The sequence below is a fragment of the Capra hircus genome, chromosome 8 (assembly GCF_001704415.2).
Source record: "Capra hircus breed San Clemente chromosome 8, ASM170441v1, whole genome shotgun sequence".
Taxonomy (NCBI): Eukaryota; Metazoa; Chordata; class Mammalia; order Artiodactyla; family Bovidae; genus Capra; species Capra hircus.
The window spans coordinates 8,807,569-8,828,514 of record NC_030815.1 but is presented as its reverse complement, the minus strand read 5'-3'; the positions used below and the strand labels follow the sequence as shown (position 1 = coordinate 8,828,514).

Below are 20,946 nucleotides of genomic sequence, written 5' to 3'. Positions count from 1 at the left end.
GCAGCCAGCCCTTTGATCACACCACAGCCCTGTGAAGTGGGCATCACTGGGCGCTTTTAGAGACGGAAAAACTGAGGCACCCAAAGATGAAAGAGATCTGGTCAAGTAAAGGGAGTGCTTCCTCTGGCACAAGGACATCCACGTAACAGTTGCCCACATGCTGTGCCTGACTTTGAAGGGCCCTCTCCAGCTCTCCAAATCTTAATGAAAGTGAACAGAGGGCCCCTCCACCCAGGCAAAGAGCACAAGCCCCTGCCTCTCTGTAGTGGTCATTCTCAAGTATGGAGTAGCTATTCAGTTTATTAAAGGTACTCCATCATCAAGAAGAGTTATCATTTCCAAATAAGATAGAATTTGTTCATTGAGAAGAGTGCAGAGAAATCAGGGGGGTGGGGCGCCAGCCTTAGTATGTGAAGAGTTTCAGTGCAGTCTGAAAAAGTGAGATACAGATTTTTAAAACTTTCACGTTCAATACTTGATCATAACACTTATTGTCCAAACTCAGATACTTTAGGAGTGAAAAGGGTGCTGTTAAAAAATGTTATGTATTTTGAAATTTCTATTGGAATGTAGTTGCTTTATAATATTGTGTTACTTTCTGCTGCACAGCAAAGTGAATCAGCCACATGAATATATATACCCCTCCTTTTTTGGATTTCCTTCCCATTTAGGTCACCATGAAGCACTGAGTAGAGTTCCCTGTGCCATACACACACACACACACACACACACGAATCCTAATGAGAGTGTGTATTATAAGCTATGGTGCCAAGAATAGTAAATACACATCAAGTCAAGTTGCATTGAAAAATCATGAACTTAGAGATAAAAGAGGAAATAAACAAGTGAAAAGTTCCAATGCAGTAGCCTTACCTTATGTACCACATAGCATCAATACCAGTACTTACACTAACTTCCAAGATTTTACTCAGTACACCTGGCTGTGGTTATAGTCTTTCTAAATGCCTTGAAATGGAGAGTTAGTTCATATTTATACCTGGATGTTGTTGCATTCTTTTGAATGACCTGAAATGAACAGTTAGTTCATATTTATACCTGGCTCATAGCGCTTAAGTAAGAGATGGGGAATTATCCGATTATGCCTTTGCAGCTCTGATATTGTGCCAGTACTGTCCAGTGGGGCGTCCCTGGTGGCTCAGTGGATAAAGAGTCCATCTGCAGTGCAGGAGATAGAGGAGATGCAGGCTTGATCCCTGGGTCAGGAAGATCCCCTGGAGGAGGACGTGGCAGCCCACTCCAGTATTCTTGCCTGGGAAATCCCAGGGACAGAGGAGCCTGGTGGGCCACGTCCATGGTGTTACAGAGTCGGACACAACCGAGCAACTAGCACACACTGTCCAGTGATGCAGGGTAATGAACTCTTCATCAGTAGAGGTGTTCGAATGAGAAGTCAGTTCTACCTAGTTGGGAAGTGGAAGTAAATAGCTTTTAAGAGGTTTTCTTCTCAATTAATGAGAATTGTCTTTGTTTCAGAGTGTTAAACCATTTTGAAAAAAATGACTTCCAACTGTAAATTCTTTGATGCTGTCATTTAGAAACCCCTGTCTAGGCAGTTTGGTGAGAGGTAAAAATTCTGCAATGAGAGGCTCTAGTGGTCAGGAAATGATAGATACCAAAAAACAACAACAGAAATAACTCAGTGAATTCTTAAGGTTATTCTGGGTTTTAGGCTCCCCCCCCCCCAGCCTGGCAGATCAACATTCAGAAAACTAAGATCATGGCATCTGGTCCCATCACTTCATGGGAAATAGATGGGGAAACAGTGGAAACAGTGACAGACTTTATTTTGGGGGGCTCCAAAATCACTGCAGATGGTGACTGTAGCCATGAAATTAAAAGACACTTACTCCTTGGAAGGAAAGTTATGACCAGCCTAGACAGCATATTCAAAAGTAGAGACATTACTTTGCCAACAAAGGTCTGTCTAGTCAAGGCTGTGGTTTTTCCAGTAGTCATGTATGGATGTGAGAGTTGGACTATAAAGAAAGCTGAGCACAGAAGAAATGATGCTTTTGAACTGTGGTGTTGGAGAAGACTCTTGAGTCCCTTGGACTGCAAGGAGATCCAACTAGTCAATCCTAAAGGAAACCAATCCTGAATATTCATTGGAAGGACTGATGCTGAAACTCCAATACTTTGGCCACCTGATGCAAAGAATTGACTCATTTGAAAAGACCCTGATGCTGGGAGGAGAAGGGGGCAACAGAGGATGAGATGGTTGGATGGTATCGGCAACTCGGTAGACATGAGTTTGAGTAAGCTCCGGGAGTTGGTGATGGACAGGGAAGCCTGGCATGCTTCAGTCCATGGGGTCACAAAGAGTTGGATACGACTGAGCGACTGAACTGAACGGATCCTGGCTCTGGGAACTCAAACTACTACGAAGCCTGTTCTCTGTGTCATAGTCTTTTGGGCCCTTCAAACAAGAGGAAGCAAAAGACAACCGAAGACACCATGAGAATGTACTGTGATCTTGTTTCACTTCTCTGTTTCTAGCCACAGAGCCAAGAATTTGCTCAACTCTTTCCCAACTAGCTGTGTGGGACGACTGATCCCAGAGCAGGGACCAGTGGCTGTCAGAGGCCCATAGACATGCCCCACCCCAGGGGACACACCTTCTGTAGGAGAAGAGCTCACTGTCTGTAAGATGAACCAATCATAAGATATCTGCAACCCCCCCGCACCCCGACTTGAATCAGAGGTGATTTTTGAAACAGCCACAGTTATTTTGTCTCCTGGCCAAGAACACAGCATTGAAAGCAGCAGGCAATATGTCAGACTTCAAAGGAAAAATATATTGGTGTCTCATTGGCCAGGATCCAACATTATGTTGGTAAATAATCAAATCCCTGTGTGGCATATTTCTCCCTGAACCTTGACTGAAAACTATGGAAGACTATTCTGTGAGCTGCAGAGCGGCAGTCACTCATTCCAAGAAAAAGGCCAGAAAGAACGACTTTGAAATGTGTTTATAATTAACTAAACAATCTAAATTCACAAGACGGTTAGACCAGCAGGCTGCTCACTGGTGTGAACTTCTGAAGTGAGGAGGCACTTGGGGAAGCCAAAATAGGCCTTCCCCAGGGTACTCTGAGACACCTTAAGGGACATGTAGCTGGTCACGTGGAGACATGCTTTAAGACACATTTTATTTTATGTGTCTTTTGCATGTGTTAATGATCTCAGTTTTTGTTTCCTTTTTGAGTGTGGAAAGGTCTAATAACAGGGGCAAGGCGGGGAGAGACTTTTCAAAGCCCCATGGTGAGAATTCCCTTTGTTGTGTGTGGTACTGCCCAAGATTGTCCTGGCCCTGGTCCTGGTCCAGAGGCACAGACGTGGTGTCGGAGACGTCCGTCCTGGGGTGGGGAGGGTGAGAGCATGGCAGCTGGAGGTGGGTGGGGATTTCTGTGTCCAGAGAAAGCAACTGCACCCTTGGTAGGAAGCAGTGGGTCAAATAGTGTCTGATAAAGTAACCCTTGACTGGTCTGGAGATCACGTATCCATCAACTCCAACCACGTGAAACACTTGTAAGAACCAGAAAGTAAGCACCCACCAAAAGTTGCAGAGAAGTCCCTGAAGAACTCGGAATTCACAGACATCTTTGGAGTTAGGCGATGGGCTTCCCCGATAGCTCAGATGGTCAAGAATCTGCCTGCAATGCAGGAGACCCGGGTTCAATGCTTGGGTCGGGGAGATCCTCTGGAGCAGGGAATGGCAACCCACTCCAGTATTTGTGCCTGGAGAATCCCATGGACAGGGGAGCCTGGCAGGCTACAGTCCATGGGGTCACAGAGAGTCAGACACGACTCAGTGAGCATGAGCACTGTAATTTCTTTCCATGGAGTTTTTAAAAATACTTATTTTTCATTCTTTATTATGAAAAATCTCAACCACGTGTGAAAGTAGGCGAATATAATGAAGCCTCACTAACTCAGCTTCAGCAGTTGTCACTCAGGGCTAATGTGCTTCATCTCTGTTCCTACTCTCTCTTCTCCACCCCAGGTTGTTTCACGGCAAATCTCAGGTATCATATCATTTCATCCAGGAATAGGCACATATCTCTTTCTAAGAGCAGATTTTAAGATAACGTACCACAATGCCATTATCATACCTCAAAAAATAGTTCCATAATAGCATCAAATATCCCACGAGTGTGAATTTCTACTCTTGTCTCATAAATGTTTTTTCAGACCATCCCTTTGAATCAAGATCCAAATAGAGTCCATATACTGCAATTGACTTAGTCTCTTTGCCTGGAAAATCCCATGGATGGAGGAGCCTAGTAGGCTGCAGTCCATGGGGTTGTGAAGAGTAGGACATGACTGAACGACTTCACTTTCATTTTTCACTTTCATGCATTGGAGAAGGAAATGGCAACCCACTCCAGTGTTCTTGCCTGGAGAATCCCAGGGACGGGGAGCCTGATGGGCTGCCGTCTGTGGGGTCGCACAGAGTCGGACACGACTGAAGTGACTTAGCAGCAGCAGCAGCAGTCTATAAATTCACCCTTCTATCTATTTTTCCTTATAATTTATTTGTTTAAAAAACTATATCATTTATTCTGGTACTGTCTCCTTCAGCCTGGATTGCATGAACATGCTTGTAAAGCCTCTGTATTTTCTGCAAATCGGAAATTAGAAGACTGATCAGAATCCACAGGTGGGGTGTGTAAGCATCCAGGAGGCATTGAATAACCGGTTCTCTCTCTTTTGGTGAAGTCAGCAACCCCTAATGATCATTGTCTTAATCTGTTATTTTATTAGAAGCTGCAAGATGGTGGTATTTAAATTCTTGCATTTCCCTTTATTTATGGCCTAGAATATTTCTAAAAAAAGAACTTCCCTTTATCAACAATTTGGTTACCTTGACCTCCAGTTAATTAGGAAAGCAACTTCATTTTTTCCCCTATGTTTGCTGTTTTGCTCCATATATCTGAACATGGATTAAATGTATATTCATGAGTCAGAGGCATGTATAGTTGCTTAAGTCAAAAGTGATTTAACATAAAGTGATGGAAACCTCTTTAATTGGACTGAATGACCATTTTCACTTGGGCGTTTAATCAACTTATTAAAACTTGTAACCATTTGGTCAAACATTTGAGAATATAATCACAGTAGACAGATTGCCTCAACAGATTTGGGTAAAACAAAGAAAGAGGCACATGGTCAGGTGGCAGAAGCAAAGCTGGATCTGAGAGGCCACCATCTTCTCTCCAGTTCTCGCCCCAGATCTTGTGACCAGATGCTCCCGGGCACGTCCCAGTCCTGAACTTCACAGCCCAGGCTGTAAAATCAACTCCAGAGAGGGCCTAAGGGCTCGGGCCTGGCTTGCTTCTAGAGGTGACACGCTTTCAGAATATCAAAATGATGTCAGTGTATGAGGATCCAAGAAGTGACAAAGCCTTCCCAGGAATGCTGCCCACTGCAAAGACTAACAGCTGGGCTCTCTCACCTGGAGCTCTTTTTCATGTTTTTGGCTTAATATTGTGACTGTGTTGGAGGTAACAGGAGACATATTTATCAGGGTACGTTTTCTCTGCTTTCCAGTTTTTACAGACAGAGTCGGTAAAACCGTCTGCGGTTCTCACTGCCAAACATTTTGAAATTCGAGAAAGGAAGCTATTTACTGACTCATTTTTCATCTCATTTCATTTTTATTATTTGATATGTTTTTTGGTAAGCTGTCTCAAATTCTTATTTTGGAATAATGCTGTGTGTAAGTAAAGTAAATAAAAGTAAAGTAATTCCTATGCATGAAATTTCTCATGCCCAATGCAACAGTGTCTGTTTGTTTGTTTGTTTTAAGGGCAAGAAAATACGGCACAGGGAGCGTAGCCAGTGCTCTGTGGTGGCCTAGAAGGTGGGAGGGAGGTGGGCGGGAGGGAGGGGCGGGAGGGAGGGCCAAGAGGGGGTGTGTATATATGCATAGCTGATTCATGTTGTCATACAGCACTAACACAATATTGTAAAACCATTATGTGTGTGTGTTAGTCATTCAGTCATGTCCGACTCTTTGTGACCCTGTGGATTGTAGCCCGCTAGGCTCCCCTGTCCATGAAATTCTCCAGGCAAGAATACTGGAGTGGGTAACCATTCCCTTCTTCAGGGGATCTTCCCAACCCAGAAATCGGAACCTAGGTTTCCTGCATTGCAGGCAGATTCTTTACCATCTGAGCCACTGAAGGGCCTCCAAATATGGCTCTGGACAGAACCTGGAGGGAACACAGTTCTTGAAATAAGGGGAAACAAACTTGGTAAGCACCACACTGAACCAGCTTTTTCCCTGAGGATACTTCCAAAAGTTCACAGTTGCTTATTTAAAAGAGTAAGAGCAAGCAGGTGAATAGAAAGTGTCTCCCTTACTAGGCTGAGGGGTAGAGTCTAAGGGTGGCTAGAGTACCTGTAAGTCAGTGGGAAACATTCCATAAGGAAGGAGTAATAGAAAGAAACAAACAAAAGACATTAATAGTGAAAGGGAAAAAGTCAGTAGAAGCAGACCAAGAGATGAGTCTGATGTTTAAATTAGCAGACGAGGACCTAAAATAGATATTATAAATACATAGAGCAATTTACAGGGAAAAGATGGACAGAGTGGGGTAATAGAGTAATATCAACAGAGATACGTAAACTATAAAAAAAAGAAATAGAATTTCTAGGACTGAAGAACACAACATCGGAAATTTAAAGAGCTCTTACTTGGGTTATCTTAACAGGAGATTGGACTTTACATTAGAAGTGATCAGTAAGCTTGAAGACAAGTCAATAGAAATTATCTACACAAAGGGACAGAGAGAAAAAGTAATTTTAAAAAATGAAGAGAGCCTTGGTGGTTATGAGACCATGTCAGTTGGTCTAATGTATGTGTGATTGGAGTGTCAGAAGGAGCCCAGAGAGAGATACTGGCGCAGAAATACATATTTGAGGAAATAATGGCCATAAATTTGATGAAATATTATTGAGAGGTAGTCAAGATAAATGCCAAAACTGGAGGGTCAAACGCAAGGCTCAAATCAGGACCGAGGAATAAAGCTTTGCGTGGGCATAAAGACTTAGTGACAGAACAGCAGCAACAGCAAAGATTAAGAAACATGGATGCATGTGCAGTGGGCAGGATCTGTCTTCCTCAAGGGCCACCCGTGTTCCCACCTCGCTCTCTTAACTCCCTAAGGTGTTGTTCCTCCTCCTCTGGTTCCATGGTGACAGTGTATTGAGACCTGGGTTCAGATCCTAGCTCTACTTCTCACTAGGAAATCATTACATTCTGCATCCTGGAATCATCATTTATTAAATGAAAAGAATGATACCTTTCTCACAAGGCAGGTCTCAATGGTATAGACTGTGCATTTTATAGAATCACAATGGCCATATCATCGTAGGCACTCAGCAGATAATAATTTCTCTCTTCTGCTAAACTTAATCCTCATTGTGGTTAGCTGGCATCACTACCCACCCAGTTAGCCAGGTTAAGGAAGATAAAGCACAAGCTTTATCTTAAGAGTAACAAGAACCATAGAGATAATTTTCACCAACTGTCCCCCCAGCTGTACCATACCATTCCTTCTTGATGAAGTGGAATGATCCAGGCTGACCTGAGCCTCCTTTTAATGTTTTTCTGTTTCTCAGGAAAGATAAGAAGAGGGTCCCATTGTACTTTGTGGTTGCAGATTATCTGGGTGGCCTTTCAGGAAAATTCCTTCGTCTGGAATTTCTTTTCCACCTCCACATGTCCTACATTTTCTGTTAGGATTCAGCTAGAATTGAAGGCCTTCTGCTGTGTTAGTCAGCACCCACTGGCAAATGTCGTGTTCATTTGTTCACTGAAATTCCATCAATCTCTCACCCACTGTAGAAGGGAAAACAAAATTGCAAGTGCCTAGGGAAGGCACGGCCCATGAACAGACATATCTAGGCAATAGAGAAATGCTAAAGGATGCTTCCTAGGAAAACTGAATGCTATTTTTTTTTTCTTAAGACTTTCTTTTCTTTGCCCCAGGCGAGCTGTTGAACATATATGTCAGGCCCTGATAAAATGGACCGCTCACTCTAACCTGGCTTGGTCTTCAGCCTTGTGTTCACCTCCTCAGGAAGAGCGTGCTTCTCCTGAATCATTGTGTCATCAATTTTCCTCTAGTCCAGCTAGCAACCGCTTACTTTCCAGCAGCTGGCAGGACCGTGATGCTTCCAGTGAGCTGGTTTGAAGCCTATAGGCGTTCCAGAGCTGACATGGCCAGGGTCATCCTGTCCAGGGCACCACTGCCTCATCAGCCCATTCCTGGGGAGTGGTTGTGGCCCCACTGTCCTTGAAGGGGCCCAGACACACTGTGCACACTCAGGAAAGCACATGGTGAGCGGATTCAGAAATATGTTTAATGAGGAACAGATGAAGATACTTGTAATCAGCTTACAAGAGGAGGTTCATGGAGAGCCTTCAGGTGGCCGAAGGGTTGAAAAGTTGTCCTGAGGAAGAGGGGTTAAATTTGTCTTGCATGACCTCACAGGAGAGGATCAGAGTGAGGGAGGGAGCACTCTAGGGTTTTGGCTGCATGGAGGAAAGAGCTTACTAAATGTCATTAGATCTACAGGGGTGGACTGGACTGCTTCAAGGTTAATGGCAGTTCAACTGTTTGCCATGATGCCGAGGAATGTTTTAATAATATTAATAGCAGGGTCTTGGGACTTCCCTGGTGGTCCAGTGGTTAAGACTTCGCTTTCCAATGCAGGGGTTGCAGGTTCTATCCCTGGTCGGGGACCTAAGATCCCACATGCCCTGGGGCTAAAAAAAACCCACAACATAAAACAGAAGCAGTATTGTAACAGATTCAGTAAAGACTTTAAAAATAGTCTGCATTAAAAAAAAATCTTGAAAAAAAATGCCAGCAGGGCCTTTAAGCTACGTGAGAGATCAGGTCCCTTACAACCTTGGAATTCTCATTCTTGAATCCTCTTGGTGAATAAAGATCTCCTGCTCTTCAGAGGCTATTCCCAGGGTAGAGGGTGAAACACAGCAACATGTGTAAAGACCTGGGAGCTGCATTCGTCATGGGACAGCAGCGCAATGTGTCTATATGGACATGTTTTAAATGTGGGAAGAGACTGCAAAGAATACTTAATAAAATTAAAGCAGTATTAGGAATAATGTGGACAGAAGGTAATTAGCTGTCACCAAACACTGATAATAACAATCAGATTCTGATTGCTGTATGGTTTCTTTTCTAGCAGAAGGTGTGTTAAAATTGTATAGTTTTTAAGTAAAAGTTGTGATAAGTAAAGCACCTTATTGAATTATTTAATATGATGTGTGTGTGTGTCTGTGTGTGTGTGTGTGTTCAGTCTTTCACTTGAGTCCAGCTCTTGGTGACCTCAAGGACCATAGCCCGTCAGGCTTCTCTGTCCATGGGATTCTCTAGGCAAGAATACTGGAGTGGGTTGCCATGCCCTCCTCCAGGGGATTGAGAAGTTAACAGGCAGGAAGGCCAGGGGTCTCCAAAGGGAGGAAATAGGCTGCAAGTGTCTCTTAAAATTCTGTGTTGCTATGACGACACTTCGTTCCACCTGAACTCAACTTTTTTCAAACCTTGAGCTAAGCAATACATTTTTCTTATGGAAATGTTTTTTTAAGCTGTGTTAATGAAACTATGTATTTGCTTTGAAATTTGCCTTTCTTCAAAATGGTTCCACCTAAGACTAACTTTTGGCTGATGATAGCTCAACAGTATTCATATCAATTGTTTTATGGCTGGGGGATGACACACCTCGTGCCATCCTATCTCAAAAATGCATATTGTGGGAGAGGGGCCTGGTGAAACTCCATCAGCCTTGAGATGTCTCTCTTATCTGATAAATAACTTTCTAACAGACATAAAACCACTTGCTAAAACTAGCAGGGGGGCACTCTCCACCCTGCTTCTGCTGTCTATGTCAGAAGTTTTCTCTGTCCCTTTTTATGCTTTAATAAAACTCTGCTATGCAAAAGCTCTTGAGCGATCAAGCCTGGTCCCGGGTCCCGAAGTTAAATCTTCTTTGGAGATCACAAATCCGACACTGCTCACTGTAAGCTATCAGGCTCTTCCCAATCCAAGGACTGAACCTGAGTCCCCCTGTGGCTCCTGCATTGCAGGCAGATTCTTTTCCACTGCACCATCTGGCAAGTCCCAAGATTCTTGCATGTTACCTACTCATGATTTTAAAGAAGACAAAGAGCAAATTTGAAAGTGTTTGTGATGGAAATGGACTTGAAAGCAGTGGGTGGGATGACGGAGCAAAGCTGAGGTAGGAGGACAGTTGAAGAGGCAGCAGCTGATCGGAACTAGGATGGTGGTGGCAAGGGTGACAGTGTGAGGGGCTGGACCCCAGGAAACTGCTGAGGCTGAGGCAAGTGAAAGGGAAGGATAGCAGAGACTCCCAGATTTCCTATTAAGGGTCTAGGAAAATGCCAGTAGCATTAAAACAGAGACATTGAAATGATGCTGGCTTGGTTGGTCAATTAAGTATTAGATGTTTTGAATTCAAGATGTCAGGGGTCCTTCCTGGTGCAGATAACGCAGCAGGGAGTTGGAAATGCATCTTTCTAAAGCTTTCTCAGCTGAGTGGTCAGGGGTTAGGCCTATGGGTTCAGAGCCATTTCCAAATAGAGGATATGTGGTTTGAACCGTGTAGAAAAAGGCTGCTTTAAAGGCATAAAAAGGCAAGTGTAAATGTGGACCTTACAGCAAGTTAAAACAGGCAAAGTGACTTTGTGAGCTTGAGCTGTCAAACTGCAAAGGAGCTGAGGAAGAGGGGGAGCCTGTGATCTCAGGAGTGGGATGGCTGTGTCGCTCTTGCTGTCCTGTCTGACTTTCTGAGATCCCGCTCGTGGAGGTAGCTCTGGAAATGACTGGGAACATGGCTCTGTTCTGAGTAATGTCTAACGGTGGGGAAAAGAGCTGGAAGAGAGGAAGCATTTGGATAAAATGTGAAAGAAACATGGGTCACTACACATGTACTGTTTTTTAAGAGACATAATTCCTATTTATTTACTTGGCTGCATCAGGTCTTAGTTACGGCATGCAGGATCTTCCATTGCGGTGCTTGGACTCTCTAGTTGTGGCCCTCAGGCTCAGTAGTTGCAATGCGCAGGCTTAGTTCCTCCACAGCACATGAGATCTTCCCAGACCAGGGATTGAACCCGTGTCCCTGCATCGGCAGGTAGATTCTTTACCCCTGGAACATCAGGGAAGTCCCAAAGATAAAAAATTCTTTAAAGAGTCATTTTGTTATATTCTGTAAATGACACCTCTTATGCTCCAAGTATCCAAGGTTCACCTGTCTCAACAGATTTCAAAAGAACACAATAAAGACCATGTTCTCTAAGTGCAATGCAAAAAAAGGAAAAGACAGTGGAAGAAACAGGCCATATGTTTGAAAGCTAAATTTTATACCCCTAAGTAATCCTGCATTAGAAGGAAATAACTTGGAAATTATAAAATATCTAGAAAAGAGTGATGAGGAAAGCACCACGTACTTAAGTATGTGGGATGTATCTAAAGCTTTAAAGACGTTTATCAGAAAACAAGAACACTTGAAAATGAATGACCTAAGTATTCATATCAAGAAACTAGGAAAGGAACAGACTAAAAGTAAACTGTATAACAAGATAATTGTAAAGAAAGAGCAGATGTAGAAAACTAAAAAAAAGGGGACGAATCACTGAGAGCCAAATTTTGTTCTGTGATGAAAATGTCTAAAAACAGAAATAGAAATAGGACCACTTGAATAAACTCATAGCAGTGAAGCAATTAAAGTTTTTCCTGATGCCTCCCCTCTCTTCTCCAAAGATATAAGGTCTAGGTGGTTCAGAAAGGTTTATTATAACTCCAAGGACCAAGTAAAATTTTCTAATGCAGTGTTAAATAGGAGAAAAAAGAAAGAAAAAGTTAACAATCCATTTTATGAGGCCAATATAACGTTGATTCTAATTGTGGACAAGGTCATATAAGGAAATAAAATTATGACATATTTTCCTTACAAACATAAATGAAAACATTGAAGTAAAATATTCATAAAAGTGTTTCTTTCATATTAAAATGCATTATGAGTAGGTAAGGTTTATTGAAGGGTGGTTCAGAAAAACTTATAAATGTGATATATTACTTGGAGAGATTAAAAGGTTTGGAATCTCTATGATCATCTCAAAAGGATGCAAGCATTGTTAAAACTCAAAACTTATTCACGGCATAAAGCTCTTTACAACTCGGAATGGAATCCTTTTTGCTAGCCCGAAAAAGGGTATCTGCCGAAAACCGGCGGCAAACCTCATCCTTATTGGAGCATTCTCACTAGCATTAGGGTGAAACAAGGCTTTCTACTGTCACCCCCGTTATTCAGCCTTGTGTGGAAGGTCTTCGCCAATGCAGTAGGATGAGATAAAAGAAGGAAACTAATGATTGGACAGGGAGATACAAAATTGTCATTTGTGTGAAGGATTATATAGAAAATCAAAGAGGACGTGGAGTAAAGCCATTAGAACTAGGAAGAGAATTCTCTAGGTTCTCTGAGTGCATGAAAAGCAAACTAAGATCAGCGAGTTTTATATATCCCAGCTCTAACCAATAAAAAGGTATAATAGAAAGTTAACAGCAGTGACACAAGTCATAAGGTAAACAGAACTATATGTAATAAAAATATATAAGACCTTTATGGAGAAAACGATAAAGTGGTATTGAAGGACACCCAAGAAGACCTGAATAAATGAACAGCTGTATTATGTTCATTGACAGAAAGAGTCAAGAATAGCAAAGAAAATTTTGATGACGTGTGAGATAAGACTTGCTCTACCAAATTATTATGCCTCATTAAAATTCAAGTGATTGCAACCCCTGATCTTTCCCTACAAACCTGCTCCAACCACACTTTTCTCCACTCAAACCAATAATCTTAGAATCATCCTTAACTCTCTGTTTCTTTCAAACCCTGCTGTCAGGAAATCCTTTTGGTTCTACAAAATGTATCCTAAATCTGATCATGACATGTGACTGCTCTCTGGTGTAAACCACCATTATCTCTCACTTGGATTACAGCGGTAGTTTCCTAACCATTTCCTGCTTCTCTGCTGGGTCCACTCCAGTCTGTTCTCAGCAGAGAACAGCCAGAGTGAACCTCGTAAAACATGAGTTATGTAATTTCCCTCTTCTGCTCAATACTTAGCCATGGTTTTATCCATTTCACTCAGAGTAAAGTCCAAAGTCCTTACAGTAGCCCCCAAGACTCCAGCTTACTGCTCTATATCTCACTGCTTCTGCCAGCTCCACCCATCATCCTGGCTTCTTTCCTGCCACGTCAGACATTGCAGGCATGTTCTTAGTGCCTTTGTGGTGATACTTTTCCGTTCCAAGAACATCCCATGCCCCAGAAAACTGAATGGATGACCTCTTCCCTGCATTCAAGTCTTTGTTGCAGTTACTACCTCTTTGAGGTTCACCCCAAAACCTTATTTAACATTGCACCTTCCCCAGCACTCCTGATCCATCTGACCCTGTTCTATTTTTCTTTTTTTTTAAATAGCTCCTTACCTTAACTTGCCACATCACATGCTTATTTATTATTTATACTGTATATTATCTGTCTTTTGCCACTAGAGTATAAGCACTGTAAAAATTAGGATCTTTGTTTCATTCATTCATGTATTCCAAGTACCTAGAGTACTTCTTGGAACCTGGTGGGCAGTGAATAAATATTTGTTGAATACATGAATGAAGACCAGTGTGTTATTGGTGTAGAGTCAGTCGTGTCCAGCTCTGTGTGACCCCATAGATGGCAGCCTACCGGGCTCCTGTGTCCCTGGGATTCTCCAGGCAAGAACACTGGAGTGGGTTGCCATTTCCTTCTCCAGTGTGTGAACGTGAAGTCACTCAGTCATGTCCGACTTTTAGCGACCCCATGGACTGCAGCCTACCAGGCTCCTCCGTCCATGAGACTTTCCAGGCAAGAGTACTGGAGTGGGTTGCCCGTGCCTTCTCCTAATAGACAAATGAATGGAACATAATATATAGCCCAGAACAGGATCACTCCAAATGATATAGGATAGAGATGACATTAGAGATAAATGAGGAAATAATAGATTATTTAATAAATAATAATTTATTTTGGATACTCGGTTATCCATACAGAAGGATGCAGTTCCAAGGGGGAAGTTTACAGTGATGAGTGCCTACACTGAAGGAAAAGAAAGATCTCAAATAAACAGCCTTACTTTACACCTTAAGGATTTAGAAAAAGAATAACCTAAGACCAAAGTTATCAGAAGGAAGGAAATAATAAAGATCAGAGCAGAAGTAAATGAAATAGAGAGTAAGAAGATAATAGAAAAAAATAATTTGAAACAAAGAGTTGGTTTCTTGAAAGAGAAAATTGACAAACCTTTAGCTAGACTAACCAAGAATAAAGGAGAGAGGGTTCAAATAAACAAAACTCTAAATGAAAGAGGAGACATTCAACTGATACCATAGATATGGAGATAAGGGAACCCTAGGGCACTGTTCGGAGAAGGCAATGGCACCCCACTCCAGTACTCTTGCCTGGAAAATCCCATGGACCGAGGAGCCTGGTAGGCTGCAGTCCATGGAGTCACAAAGAGTCGGATACGACTGAGCGACTTCACTTTCACTTTTCACTTTCATGCATTGGAGGAGGAAATGTCAACCCACTCCAGTGTTCTTGCCTGGAGAATCCCAGCGACAGGGGAGCCTGGTGGGCTGCCGTCTATGGGGTTGCACAGAGTCAGACACGACTGAAGCGACTTAGCAGCAGCAGCAGCAGGGCACTGTTGGTGGGAATATAAATTGGTACAGCCATTATGGAAAGCAGTGTGGAAGTTCCTCAGAAATTAGAACTAAAACTACCGTATAATCAACTAGTACCACTTCTGAGTTATATATCTGAAGACAGTGAAATCACTATCTTAAAGAGATAGCTCTACTCCCATGTTCATTTAGCGTTATGCGTGGTAGCCAACAGATGGAGACCACCTAAGTGGCTATCAACAGAGTAATGGATAACTTCTGCTGCTGCTAAGTCACTTCAGTCGTGTCCGACTCTGTGCGACCCCATAGACGGCAGCCCACCAGGCTCCCCTGTCCCTGGGATTCTCCAGGCATGTTATTGATGTGTGTGTAAATATGTACACACACATAATGGAATAATTACTATAACAGTAATTCTAAAAACCATAAAAAGCCACGAAAAACAGGAATTCTGCCATTTGTGACAACACGCTAGACCTTTCAGGCATTATCCTAAATGAAATAAGTTGTACAGAGGAAGACAAATACTGTCTCATTTCACTTATATTGGAATCTAAAGAAACAGCCACATTCATCGGAACAAAGAGTAGAATGGTGGTTTCCAGAGTTTGTGTGTGGGGAATACAAACTTCTAGTGATGAGTAAATTCTGGGGATCTAATATTCCCCATGGTGACTATAGCTAATAAAACTATATAATCGAAAGCTGCTAAGAGAGGAGGTTTTAAGTATTCTCACTACAGAAAATTGGAATCGTGTGAGGTGATAAATGCATTAACTAACCTTATGGCTTTAATTATTTCACAGTATGTTTGTGTGTCAAGTATGTGATGGCATTCTTTAAAGTAAACTTACATGTCAAATGTCAATTATATACCAATAAAGCTGGAAAAACTTTTAAAAAGTTAAAAATATACCATAGTACCACCCGTAGTTTTCCCAAAGGATGAAATCTTGAGTGTGGATCACACTGCTGGATCCAGCAGCAAATTTGCAGGAAATATTGAGGATAGAGGAACAGGTTGAATTGCACCAGGAGAATGCAATCAGCAAAATCTACACTGTGGGAAATTCTGCAGGTCAGGTGGCTCATGTTTTCTTCACTGGATAAAGGATTAGAATGGGGTGGGAGCCTGTCCATTGAAAGAATTTTAAAGACATAATCAGATTTTTAAAATGAGTAGGACCAAACTGTAGTATCAGGATGGATACCTTGAATGATAAAATGATAAAAGAAGCATCAGTAAGTAAATACTATAAAATTCAGAGAGTAGTTAGCCTTGGGGGAAGACAGAGAGTTGTGACTGGGGTGTGATGTAAGGAGGGTTTCCTGGGGTGGATGGCAAAGTTCTAAATCTTGACGTGGGTGGTGGTTACCAGACTGTTCGAGTATAATAATACACTGAGTTATGCATTTGTTGCGTGTGGTTTTTCTGTATCTGGTTTATTTATAATAAAAGGTTAAAATATAAAATGTTTTAAATAAAACATATTTTTGATGATATTCATGTTGCTTACTAGACCGATAAATTCTGAGACATTCTGCCATAAATAAACCTTTCTTTGTTTAAAAACATACATACTCATAGGCCAGTAGAGGAATGCTTAGGTTATACTGGAAGCCACTAGATAAAACATCTGATTGCTTCAAGGAGTTTTATTCTTACAGCCACCCCTATCCTAAGTTAAATACCTTTATAGAAATATCAACCTTGGTTATATACCCTGGGACATTATTTCAGCCACACCCCTCTTGGAGACCTTTTCCCGGATGGAGCTAGTTCATTCTCCTTGCTATCAGAGTTCTTTTCTTGATCCCCAATAAATGAAAAGGGGGGTGGGTAAATATTTCTCTGTCTTCAGTAAATGTTTGTCTGGTCATTTTAAGGTTTATGAATCTGTATCACGAGGATGTAGTGAAGATGTAGGAGATTTAGACTCTGGGGCCATACGCAGTAGGGCCGTGGACAGTGACCAGGGTAAGCGGGCTGCTAAAATAGCCCGTTACATACCATGTGTGGGCTTCCCCGGTGGCTCAGCGGTAAAGAATCCGCCCACAGTGTGGGAGACATGGGTTCGATCCCTGTTCTGGGAAGATTTCGTGGAGAAGGGAATGGCAACCCACTCTAGTATTCTTGCCTGGAGAACCCTGGAGGCCTGGAGGGCTACAGTCCATGGGGTCACAAAAGAGTTGGACACGACCTAGCCACTAGACAACAGCAACATGCCGTGTGTGGAGAATAATGAAGGCGTGCAGTACCCTTTGATACCATCACTGTTAGTCACTGTGAGATACAGAAATATTTCATTCAGTGATCCCCACAGACTACCAAACTTCAGAGGCTCAGGCGCCTTCAGCTCGCACACTGCCCGGCTCCTGGATGGCTCTGTGCCCTTTTCTGTGCAGTAATACTGCCCAGCTCCTTTTTCACCCGTCCTTCTCCAGAGAGTCCCTGTCGTCATTCCCGTGACCGATCATTTTGTATGTCAACTTGACCTGGCTCTGGGACGCCCAGAAAACCGGTAAAGCGCCATTTCTGAATGTGTCCATGAGGGTTTCTGCAAGAGCTTAGCGTCTGAGTCAGTACATGAAATAGACCAACCTCACCAGCGTGAGTGGGCATTATGCAGTCTATCGAGGGGCTGCATAGAACAAAACCGGGGATGGAGGGTGAATTCACTCTGTCTGAGCTGGGACACCCATCTCCTCCTGCCCTCAAACATCAGTGCTCCTGGTTATCAGCCTTCAGACTTAGCCTGGGATTCGCATCATTGGATTCCCTGACTCTCAGACTTTCAGGTTTGGACTAAGATTATGTCTTTCCTGGGCCTCCAGCTTGCAGACTGTAGCTCATGGGACTTCCTTGCCTCCATAACTTAGGATCCAATTCCTCATAATAAATCTCTCTCTATAGATCTGTTTAAATCCTGTTCATTCTGTTTCGTCAGAAAACTCTGGCTAATATAGTCCCCTTATCTCAGGAATGCAGTGAAATAAAATCAATAGTGAATCCTTGTTCCAGAGACTTGAGGATGGTCAATTTGTAGGAATACTCAGTAAATACCTAATCATATTCACTCCCGCATTGTAGGCAGATTCTTTACCATCTGAGACACCAGGGAAGCCCAGTTACATTCACTAGTAGCAAACAATTCACTTGTAAACAGAAAAAAAAGATATTTAGTGGTGTGTAACTTGAACAATGCAAATACTTATTTTTTCTTTGAATTGTTTGCTTTCCTTTTTTTTTTAAAATTTTATTTATTTATTTATTTTTTAAATTTTAAAATCTTTAATTCTTACATGTGTTCCCAAACATGAACCCCCCTCCCACCTCCCTCCCCATAACATCTCTCTGGGTCATCCCCGTGCACCAGCTCCAAGCATGCTGTATCCTGCATCAGACATAGACTGGCGATTCAATTCTTACATGATAGTATACATGTTAGAATGTCATTCTCCCAAATCATCCCACCCTCTCCCTCCCTCTGAGTCCAAAAGTCCATTATACACATCTGTGTCTCTTTCCCTGTCTTGCATACAGGGTCGTCATTGCCATCTTCCTAAATTCCATATATATGTGTTAGTATACTGTATTGGTGTTTTTCTTTCTGGCTTACTTCACTCTGTATAATCGGCTCCAGTTTCGTCCATCTCATCAGAACTGATTCAAATGAATTCTTTTTTACGGCTGAGTAATACTCCATTGTGTATATGTACCACAGCTTTCTTATCCATTCATCTGCTGATGGACATCTAGGTTGTTTCCATGTCCTAGCTATTATAAACAGTGCTGCGATGAACATTGGGGTACATGTGTCTCTTTCAATTCTGGTTTCCTCAGTGTGTGTGCCCAGAAGTGGGATTGCTGGGTCATAAGGTAGTTCTATTTGCAATTTTTTAAGGAATCTCCACACTGTTCTCCATAGTGGCTGTACTAGTTTGCATTCCCACCAACAGTGTAGGAGGGTTCCCTTTTCTCCACACCCTCTCCAGCATTTATTGCTTGCAGATTTTTGGATCACAGCCATTCTGACTGGTGTGAAGTGGTACCTCATTGTGCTTTTGATTTGCATTTCTCTAATAATGAGTGATGTTGAGCATCTTTTCATGTGTTTGTTAGCCATCCGTATGTCTTCTTTGGAGAATGAGAAAGTAGAAAGAGAAATTAAGGAAACAATTCCATTCACCATTGCAACGAAAAGAATGAAATACTTAGGAATATATCTACCTAAAGAAACTAAAGACCTATATATAGAAAACTATAAAACACTGATGAAAGAAATCAAAGAGGACACTAATAGATGGAGAAATATACCATGTTCATGGATCGGAAGAATCAATATAGTGAAAATGAGTATACTACCCAAAGCAATTTACAAATTCAGTGCAATCCCTATCAAGCTACCAGCAACATTTTTCACAGAACTAGAACAAATAATTTCAAGATTTGTATGGAAATACAAAAAACCTCGAACAGCCAAAGCAATCTTGAGAAAGAAGAATGGAACTGGAGGAATCAACTTGCCTGACTTCAGGCTCTACTACAAAGCCACAATCATCAAGACAGTATGGTACTGGCACAAAGACAGACATATAGATCAATGGAACAAAATAGAAAGCCCAGAGATAAATCCACACACGTATGGACACCTTATCTTTGACAAAGGAGGCAAGAATATACAATGGAGTAAAGACAATCTCTTTAACAAGTGGTGCTGGGAAAACTGGTCAACCACTTGTAAAAGAATGAAACTAGATCACTTTCTAACACCCCACACAAAAATAAACTCAAAATGGATTAAAGATCTAAATGTAAGACCAGAAACTATAAAACTCCTAGAGGAGAACATAGGCAAAACACTCTCAGACATAAATCACAGCAGGATCCTCTATGATCCACCTCCCAGAATTCTGGAAATAAAAGCAAAAATAAACAAATGGGATCTAATGAAAATTAAAAGCTTCTGCACAACAAAGGAAAATATAAGCAAGGTGAAAAGACAGCCTTCTGAATGGGAGAAAATAATAGCAAATGAAGCAACTGACAAACAACTAATCTCAAAAATATACAAACAACTTCTGCAGCTCAATTCCAGAAAAATAAATGACCCAATCAAAAAATGGGCCAAAGAACTAAATAGACATTTCTCCAAAGAAGACATACGGATGGCTAACAAACACATGAAAAGATGCTTTCCTTTTTAAAAGGTATGTATTTTTGTTTTTAAAGTAATGTGAACCTATTAAATAAAAAACTTGAAAAAAAATATTTGCATATTCTCACCACTGTAATATAATCATGATTTGATTTTATGTATTTCTTTCTAGTCTATTTTGGTATGAATATTTTTTCATAGTTATAATAAGAACACGCCTATAATTGTCTTATTCCCTTTTAAATTTAGCTTTGGATTAATTATGATGCAGTTATATACATATTTCCATATTGCATTGTTACCACAACAGTAACTTTTTACTGCATTAAATTTCATCATTTGGCTCGATCATATTTTTTAACTTAGCCTATTTTTGGTTAGTATGTTTCCCATCACATTTGAGCAAGTGTGTTTTGTATAATGTATAACAGCATGCACATTTGTTTTTGGTTGTTGTTGCTCTGAATTCTTAAAGTAGAATATTAATAAGTGTCAAGAATTTCACTAAACTTCTAATTTTTCTTTTAGCTCTGTCATCCAATCTAACAGATCTAGTGATTGTTAAAGTAGGAGGCATATGTTAGTTTGATAACTGTTGTTCTACCCAATATTTTAATTATATATGTCTTAATAAAGCCAGGTAAAACTTGAGTAAGGCAGTAATCTTGTTTACGTCTAGAAATTGACCATAGAGTAGTTGTGGAAGTTTAGAAATTCATAGTAGAAAAAGGAAGGTTCTTTTGGAACAAGGAAGGTTCTTTGTCTGGAGACAAGGAAATGTAATACAACATTTTAGATGAGTGTAAGTATGCGCATTCTTGGGAGGTAGGTCTTAGTTTCCATCATACATTCAAAGGAACCTAATACCTAACCACTGGTGTGAGCACATGTGTGCTAGTTGAATGGAAAACCACTTTTGTGCCTTTATATGTTACTCTCTTTCCCTGCCTTCCTCTGTCTCCTTCTGTATTTATCATGTTCAGTAA

The 20,946-nt window shown here is 41.4% G+C and overlaps 1 protein-coding gene across 4 annotated transcripts in view; it reads left to right on the top strand.

Annotated features, from left to right (window-relative positions):
* The window catches only part of MSRA (methionine sulfoxide reductase A), a 379,843-nt gene that overhangs the window by 167,582 nt on the left and 191,315 nt on the right, over positions 1–20,946 (top strand). The gene's annotated exons all lie outside the window — the stretch shown is intronic.